The sequence below is a fragment of the Dermacentor andersoni genome, chromosome 4 (assembly GCF_023375885.2).
Source record: "Dermacentor andersoni chromosome 4, qqDerAnde1_hic_scaffold, whole genome shotgun sequence".
In the NCBI taxonomy this organism is placed as follows: Eukaryota; Metazoa; Arthropoda; class Arachnida; order Ixodida; family Ixodidae; genus Dermacentor; species Dermacentor andersoni.
In genome coordinates, this window is record NC_092817.1 from 215,348,251 (window position 1) to 215,356,758 (window position 8,508).

Below are 8,508 nucleotides of genomic sequence, written 5' to 3' on the forward strand. Positions count from 1 at the left end.
TTGATTCTTGCAGACCGGCGACAGCACACAAATCTTAGCGGGGAGCTGCGATTGCCGTACTGGCATCGCAGGGAAGTGCAAGCACGCCGCGGTAGTGGCCCTGTACATACAGGACGGCAAGTGCGACTCCAAAACATATCCAAGAACGTGGGGTGTACCAACGCCTCGTACGTAAGAGCTACCCGAGGTATTCTAACGTTGCTCTCCCCAAGCACAAAAAAGTGAGGAACTTACCAGTTTTGTTAGACTATGCTGGGAAAATATTTTCGCCCAAGTTACTGGAAGTTCGAGACTATTTATGTTGTTGCAATTTTTCAGTGGGTGCAAAGGAGGTTCCAATAAACCACGTCGTCAAATATTTTGGTGACCTCAACTGCCCCTTGTTGGTATGCTGGGCGCATAAGGGTAAATGCCAGCTGAGCCAGCTGCAACCCCTCCTCGTAGCTCTCAGCAAGCCCTGGCGCTGTTTGAATGGGAGAGTATTGGGAAAGAGTTCCACAGCTTTACTTCGGTACACTGTGGAAACAAACTACTTTGTTGCATATGCTGTTACGCAATACAGGTGTCCTGTTGCTGCCATGCTTGCTGTAAAACCAACGAATTGAGCGTTAATGCACTTGGCATAACGCCGGAACATAAAACAGTCTGCCGTCGGACAAGCGCGATCCAGCGTTGACGCCGTTCTACTTCATACGGTCGGCTCGGAAACCTGTAAAACTTTGTTCCTCGTGAGTTGGTGTACGAGCTGTTGCAGCCCATTACGCAACAGCTCGGGTTGCACTTCAACATTGCTCAGAAAAGGCAACAGCTACGCGCGAAACAATGCACACACAGGCTTTCCCTAAAGCTTTAGCTTTCCCAACGCAAGCGGGCCGGTCGTATCCTGCCGAGTGCGCGCTCGCCGCCGCGAGGGGCGCCCTAGCAGGCGCGGTAACTACGTTCGCAACCTGCCCATGGAGCTTACAACTCATTGTGGACACCTGGGCGCCACTATATCTATTAACGCCGTCAAAGGGACACGGTCGACGTGAACATCAAGTAAGTTCTGGTTCGCTGAGAGCGTCAATGGAGGATTTCGACACAACGAAGATAATGCAGCACTACCCCCAGGAGCTGCATGGTCTAGTTTTCTGTCCGGGAATGGGTCCATAATTGGTCGGCGATGAATAGCAGTGTGGCTGGTTCGACGGGGATCGACGGTGCTGAGGTGATGCCTGAGGTAGGAGGCATACGGTGAGGCCAGTAACGGCATGGGTCGGCATATGGGCAAGGAGACGGGGAAAAGGAGCTCGAATATGGCGACGTCCAGGAGGTGCAACAGTGGCCAATGCGGAGGCAATGGAAGCAAAAGGGCTTGTTGTCCGGAGTTCTCCACTGGGTGGGGTTGTGGTACCTGGGAGGGGAATACAGATCGCTGTGACGCATAGCTGTCAGCACCAGTCGGGCGTCAGGTTGGGAGACGAAGCAGGGAGCAGGAAAACCGAGGTTGGCGAATTCTTGCTGCACAACTACCTGAATGAGAGAGATCGCTAGGGCAAACTATGAACTGGTTTATTTTTCTGCAAATGAAGCGTACATAAAGCCTACACGCATGCACAGGAGTTCTCTTCCTGGTCTAGCCAGCTAAAGTCGCTGAGCTATTATGCGAATCTCTTTATTGCTGAGTGAAATAGATGGGGCGCTGACACATGAGCCTTGTGGGTCCATCTTGATTTGTATGCTTCCACAACTTCTCTTTTCCTTTGGTTCCTACTTTTGAGCAGAATCATTGTCTTGTGATAATCAACAGTTGATAGTTTGTGCTCAGGTGTCGTGTGTTGTTTTCTCGCTCAAGTTCTGTCCCTTCGTCGCTCTTCACAACAGTGTTAAGTATGTCGAACCAACTAGCCCACTGCACAATTTTCCTGAACCTGCAAACAATTGTGAACCAAAGCCTGTGAGAAGCAATGAAGTGTTCTGTCGTGACATACAGATTTATGCATGCTCACTTTGCTAAAGATACAATTTTAGCCAATGTTAATGAAGAGCTTCACTTATGAAGTTGACTTAAATAATGTCTGTGATGCATTGTTACAGTAGGAGGTCCTGGAGGCGCTACTGTGGAAATATGTCAACGTATTGAGCCTATTCCTGTTTAATATATGGATAGATGCCTTCATAAAGAGTTGGAGAAACTGCGCAATAGAATGTTTTACATCGCGTGTAATAATTATGCTGTGATAAAGTGCAGACGCTGAGCTTAATGTTTTAGAAAAGCTCAAGGAAAGGCTCCAGAATAGGTATGATGGGCAGGTGATCTTATATTGGCTCTCTTCATAGTGAAGTTTAGACGCATCACCTCAGCCACACTTAGTAAAATCTGTGGGCTCGTACAGCCCATGCCTTTACTTCACAAGTTGCCTTAGTGCTCGCAGTCTTGACAGGTAACACTTAAGCACTCTCTCATGCACGTTTGTTCCAAAGCTACAGTTGCTAACTAAAGTAGCTCCCACACGCGATCCTGTAACTCTAGACCTAACTGCAGAAACGTATGCAGTACTACAAGTCTGGCATGGAGTCCACATGACATGTGCACAACTTCAAATTTCGTATAGGCAACAGATAACTGGTAACCTGTTAGAGTAACAAAATGGATGCCAAGAAAAATTCACCCAAAGCCTTAGGCAGGAAAATGAGGTGTTGTGATGAGATAAGTAAATAGCAATCGCATTTGATTGACTGACTCAGAGCTGGCAGGGGTATTGCATTTGACATGATTGAAACGAGCTGCAGCATGGATGGTAATTGTGGCAGCCTTTACAAAGTCGCGCGCTCTGAATTACACTTACGTGCATCCATATATACAGACCGCGATGTATGCTGCAGCGACCAACTGTTTTTATTCAAGAAAGCCAAGTTTTCTTCATTCGCTGACACATCATTCGCTGGCAAACTCACTGATGAGTAAACTTCCTCAGATCATCCCATGAGTCTGAATGAGCCCAGCTGAGCAGTATTTTGACGTGTTTGAGCCTGAGTGAGCTCGGCTGAGTAGTATTCTTATGAGTTCAAGTGAGCAGCTAAGTATAATTTTGGCGAGTCTAAATAGTGAGTTCCGATTATTTTGCCAACATATATATGGTCCATGTACTTTCGAAATTCAGGTACGACACTTGCGCATAGGTTGGAAATTAAGCTTCTCGCCACGTGACTACTGCAGAAATTATCATAGGGCTAGAGTAGACCGATACGCCTTAATGATGCAGCGTGCTGCGCGGGATCCATGTGTGCAGCGAGCCAGTGGATGGGTGCGTGTTTGGGAAATTAGGGGGTTTCGACCCATCCACAGATAATCTCCATAATACCTTTCTCCATATATAGTGTATTATTGCGATAGCAATTTTTGCACACCCTAGGCGAATTTTCGCCATCACCCTGATGTTCGGTTTAAAGTCTAAGTGTGACAAAACTTATAGTGTCCCGTTGCATCCCACATGCTGGGGTTAATTGCGAATGAAAGGGTGCGAGGGTGAGCCGAGAAGCATGTCAGCTTTATGCGCGCTGTCCACGTCCCGGCCCACGAAACACGCAAGCAGCTATTTGATGTCTAAAAGATGTCTTGAACGGCTAATTCAAAAGCCTAGTAGCTGTCTTGATCAAGACATTTTGTAGCCATGGACGTCTAGAAGTACTTCAGTAAGCCCTGCTAACGTTACGCTAAAAGTTGGCTAATGGACAGCTTGGCAAGAACAACTAAAGACATTTATTAGACATTCCTTCAAATTTTTGCGGCAGCTGTTACAGTAGCACGACGTTTGCCCACAGTTACAATTTATTTTAAACGAGGCATGGACATCAGAAAAAAAGTTTATGTTGTCGGATAGAGTGATGCACAGGTAGTTTTTCCAGATGTGAACCATGGGAATGGTGTAGTACAGTCTCATTGGTCAATTAGTGCTTTTTAATTAGACCAATCAATTGAATGCCGCCTGTCAGAATTATTTTGCAAATAAAACAAGATATGTATTGTATGCTGATATCATTCCGATGTTCACCCATTGACCTAAACAAGAACATCTCTGCGTGAAACATGTCATTATTGACAAAACATCGCCCTGCTGGGTCTCCACCAAATTGAAATAGCTTCTAGCAAAGAAAAATTTTGTCAGTGATGCTGCAGTTCAGGCAAAAATTACATCCTGGTTTCAGCTACAGGGGGCACAATAGCCTTACACCAGTATACGAAACAGAACACTGTGCTGCAATGAGTTAAAAAATAATGGATAGTACACATCTGGAAAAACACTCTGCGAACCACTCTAACTAGCAATATAAATATATTTTTTCTGATGTTCATGCTTCATTTAAAAGTAAATTGTAACTTACTTTGTGGGTGCCTCTTGTAAGTAACGCCACATGCTTGCACAGCATCACGCAGAAATAATGGCCCGTTCTTCGGCATACCATCCATTAGTGAATTCCTTGTACATTGCATGTTACCAGAACTGAAAGATAAATCATAATATGCTGTTATTTTTTTTTCATAAACTGTATGATGAGCTTTTCATGCATAAAAGATGATTGCACGCGAAAATGCAGCAAGACATCAACTTCACACCATGTCACATACTCATACTTTATTACCTAATAAATTAGAAAAGATGCAGAAAGTGTAATCAACAAGAGTGACAAATAGCAGCAAAGGTGATCATGGATAAATCTTGAAGATGATTGCCGCCGCTGCCAGAGTAGGCCAGCCCACAAAAGCTGCTGTCCACAAAAGCTTGCTGTCACAGGCCACGCGTGACAGTTCTTGTAGACATAGGCAAGCAATACCTGCACAGAATAGGGGAAAAAAGGTGAGGGAGGAAATGGGAATATTGAAATTGGAACTTCAATTAGTAATATGTGCTAAGTAAGAAGTTTGGCTCACAATAAAAATAAATTTAAGCACTCCTTTCTCTTAAATTACGGGTATCTTAAGGTATGTATGCGATGATGTTTAAAATGACGTATATTTCCTATCATAAGAAGCCAACAAACACTGACACCAAGGACAACATAGGGGAAATTACTTGTGCTTAATAAATGAAATAAAGAAACGATAAATTAATGAAAACTAAAGTGGATGAAAATACACCTTGCCGCAGGTGGTAACCGAACCCACAAACTTCGCATTTCGCGTGCTATGCTCTACCAATTGAGCTACAGCGGCGTCGTTTTCCCATCCACTTTCTTGGGTATTTATGTGTTCTAGTAGACCCCTGGGAATGTCAGCCAGCGCCACAACCCGGAGACCTTGTTCCTGGCATATAGTCATTAAGTTGCATAGCAGAGTCAGCCTTTAAATTATTTTATGCTGTTTTGTGGCTAAAAAGCCACTCATCAACCTGTCACACAATTCTGAGAAGCTTCCTGCAAGATATAATCAGTTTAAAACAGTAATTCACTCTGCAGGTAAATGAGATACTAACTTAATTAAAAAGTTAAATAGCGTTTTAAATTGTTGAACTAAAAGCAAGTTTGGCATTTTGCGCTGCCTAGCTGTTGCCTTTCTTTCAAACTTAAACATGACACAGTACACAGTAAGCAGGTAGCGTGCAAAGGAGGACTGGTGATAAAGTATTGTTCCAAAGCAACACTCCTAGCTGGATCAATCACTTTTGTTGATATATTTTCATGTGACCCTAATTGGATTAGGGCAATACCTCACACAAATGATGCAACACCTTGGATGATGCGTCATACAAAATTGAAAGTATCTCATGATGTGATCAAACGATAACATTGTCCACTGTCTTGGAAGTGTTAACATGCTGTTTGCGCAAGAAAGTGTAAAGTTATTCATATAGGTAGCAAATTCATCAGTGCATCTATAGCCTCAGGTAATTCTGAGAATCTATGTTGACTCGCAATTGAGAAGCCACTGCACACAAAAAGGTGTATTCAAGTAATGGTCCATGCTGAATAATTTCCCACCTAGTGAAAAGACAAATGTGGCAGGCCAATGGGCCAGGGCAAATAGATTGCTAAATTCTGATAACACCTCCGATGATATTATTGAAATAGGTGATAAAAACAGCACAGGTAAAATTGCAGTTATGAAAAAATTTTAAAAGCACCTCAGCAAACTGCTGGAACCCTCAGCATCATGCCTGTTCTACATGCACATATGTTGCAGCACAATCTACATCTCAGACGCAGGCGCCTCCACACATCACTTTGTGATCTCCTCACAATAAGGTTGAAAACAGTCTGGCACAAGCTACCTGATGTGATTCATTTTGCAAGCGCCAGCCAAGTGCTGATGGTGGTAGAGCGAAATTGAAGTTTGTCCTTGTATGGAAGCCTCGGCCCATGTTTTATCAATTCTAGCGGCAAAGCACACCTTTTACAGCACACATAAATCTTAAATTAGACTGCTTGCTGATGCTGTACAGTAAATTCCCGTAAAGAAACTAAATCACACAGAAAACATTTAGAATACCAATCTAATCAAATACTGGCTTGAATACATTTGTGCATTAGGGAAGCAAGGTGTAATGTACACTGCTGTAGCAAATTTTTACTCATCTATGGAATACTTGTATGACACAACAGAGTTAATCTTTGAGTTCTTACATAGCAATGACTACCTACAGGTACATTTTGTAAGGCTTAGGGAAACTAATTATTACTAGAACTGCGTATGTACACTGGCACTGAGAAATTGGTTATAATAGTGGCAGCTTATAATGGACCAGTGCAAAAAAATGCCCGTTTGTGAGACACCAACTAGCTATTTTAACACGAAGCACTCCCTGGCCTTCACCCATATAAAAAGCACTGGGAGGACCAGAGAGGTTACAGTACATTGGCTTACACTGATCATGATGTGGTCCCGTCATCCAGCTAGCGCCAAGGTACAAGAAGGATGTCCAGCCGTCTATAGAGTGAAAGGAACAAAATAAGATAGCATCAAGTCAATTGAAAGGCAGATTTGCAATTACATATAGGGTGACCCAGTCACAGTCATTCATTAATAAATGCCAAGCTGTCGTGATTTAACTCCCAGATGAAGCACCTACTATACTAGGTTAAAGGTTTTGCTGCTTATTTAGAACAAAACACAAGTGAAATTTGTACATCAGCAGTTGATTTAATTTGGAATTGTATAGATGAAGTAAACATTGCAGTTATATTTTTGTTTTGCTATAAAGTGGGAACGCTACAAACTGCATAGTCACTGACACACACGCGCGCACACGCAAGAACAAAAGGACACAAAATAGGGCGAGTTCAGTCTGGTTCAGCATTACAGCCAGCGCGTCGTCTTGGAATGCACTCCTTTCGGTTGGTTCGTGCTACGTTAACCACAAAGACTAACAAGCAGGGCAAAGTTCTGACTGGTGTTGCGAAAGTCGTGGAGCGCAGTAGTGCTGAACGGCTGAACACAAGAAGAACCCTCGTATAAAAGTAATGACGAAAACTCGCAGGGCAGAAGAGCCCATATATCAAGAATTGTCGCGGGTAACACCTAAAAATATTCACATTGCTGACGAAAAACGAAGTGCAATGTATTTCACTTACCGGAAAAAGTGTTGTCCGAACGTGCGACGTATACAAAGACGCACCGAGACACGAAGGCGGCGAACGCAGATCACGCCATTGTGGTAGTAAGCCGTCGGCGAAAAGACGCAATACTGCCGATGTCACGAAGCACTGATGCAAAACACACGGCAAGCAGAATCAGCACAGCTAAATGACTCCAATTAATATCCAGTATAAATGTACAGAACGGCTTTGAATGACGCACAAGTGGCATAACGAACCCACGACCGAGACATTGGCGGCAGTGGCCGTTTTTTCAAACTTTCTGCCTCCCAGTGTTTCCAGCACAGAATCAGATGTCCGACAAATTTGGATTGTGTCGCCGAAGTGATCGCAGCGCGGTGGCTCTGTGACACCGCTGTGCAACGCCACGCCGGCGTTTCGCTCCTGCTGCTATCAGTATACCTGCTGCGCGAGCATAGAATGGCTTCCTGGCGTCGTGTGCGCGCCCCGTATGGAAAACAATAACACGCCCTTGATTGTTGAAGTTCTGATGTGAAATTATTTAATATCAAAGCCAATTAACTTATGTTGCTTCCAACGAGTTCGATTTGTCTGTGGCGTCTTTTATTCGCTAACGCCGACGGTAACCGCACTTTTAACACGTCGTTTGGCATTTTATGCACTTTTAGACAAAAAGATCTAGAAAAGTTCTTGAGTTAGACATTCTGAATGTGTTTACCAAAACACACTCCAGTGACACCAGTAGTGGGTTTTGCCGCCGATAGAATATATACTAGCATATTCCAAGTGCGGAGGTTTTGTTTAGAAGAAATTCTATCTTCAGTCTTGTCATAGACCAAGACGTCTATAGACGTTTGTAGCCGTTTCAAGAAGTTTTTAAGAGGTTCTGTGTTTCGTGGGGGCCGTGATCAAGCGCGCGCTAGGGTAGGAGAGCGCGCGCAATTGCCCGGCCGTGCCCGTGCTGTCCGCGCGCAG

General features: G+C 44.0%; 1 long non-coding RNA gene across 1 annotated transcript; it reads right to left on the bottom strand.

The window, feature by feature from the left end:
- Positions 1–1,546: 1,546 nt before the first annotated feature.
- LOC140217207 (uncharacterized) lies at positions 1,547–8,230 on the bottom strand. The gene is made up of 4 exons (XR_011893738.1): positions 7,549–8,230; positions 6,842–6,904; positions 4,366–4,815; positions 1,547–1,910 (listed from the first exon to the last, which is right to left on the bottom strand). It is a non-coding gene; the product is annotated as an uncharacterized lncRNA (long non-coding RNA).
- Positions 8,231–8,508: the final 278 nt, after the last annotated feature.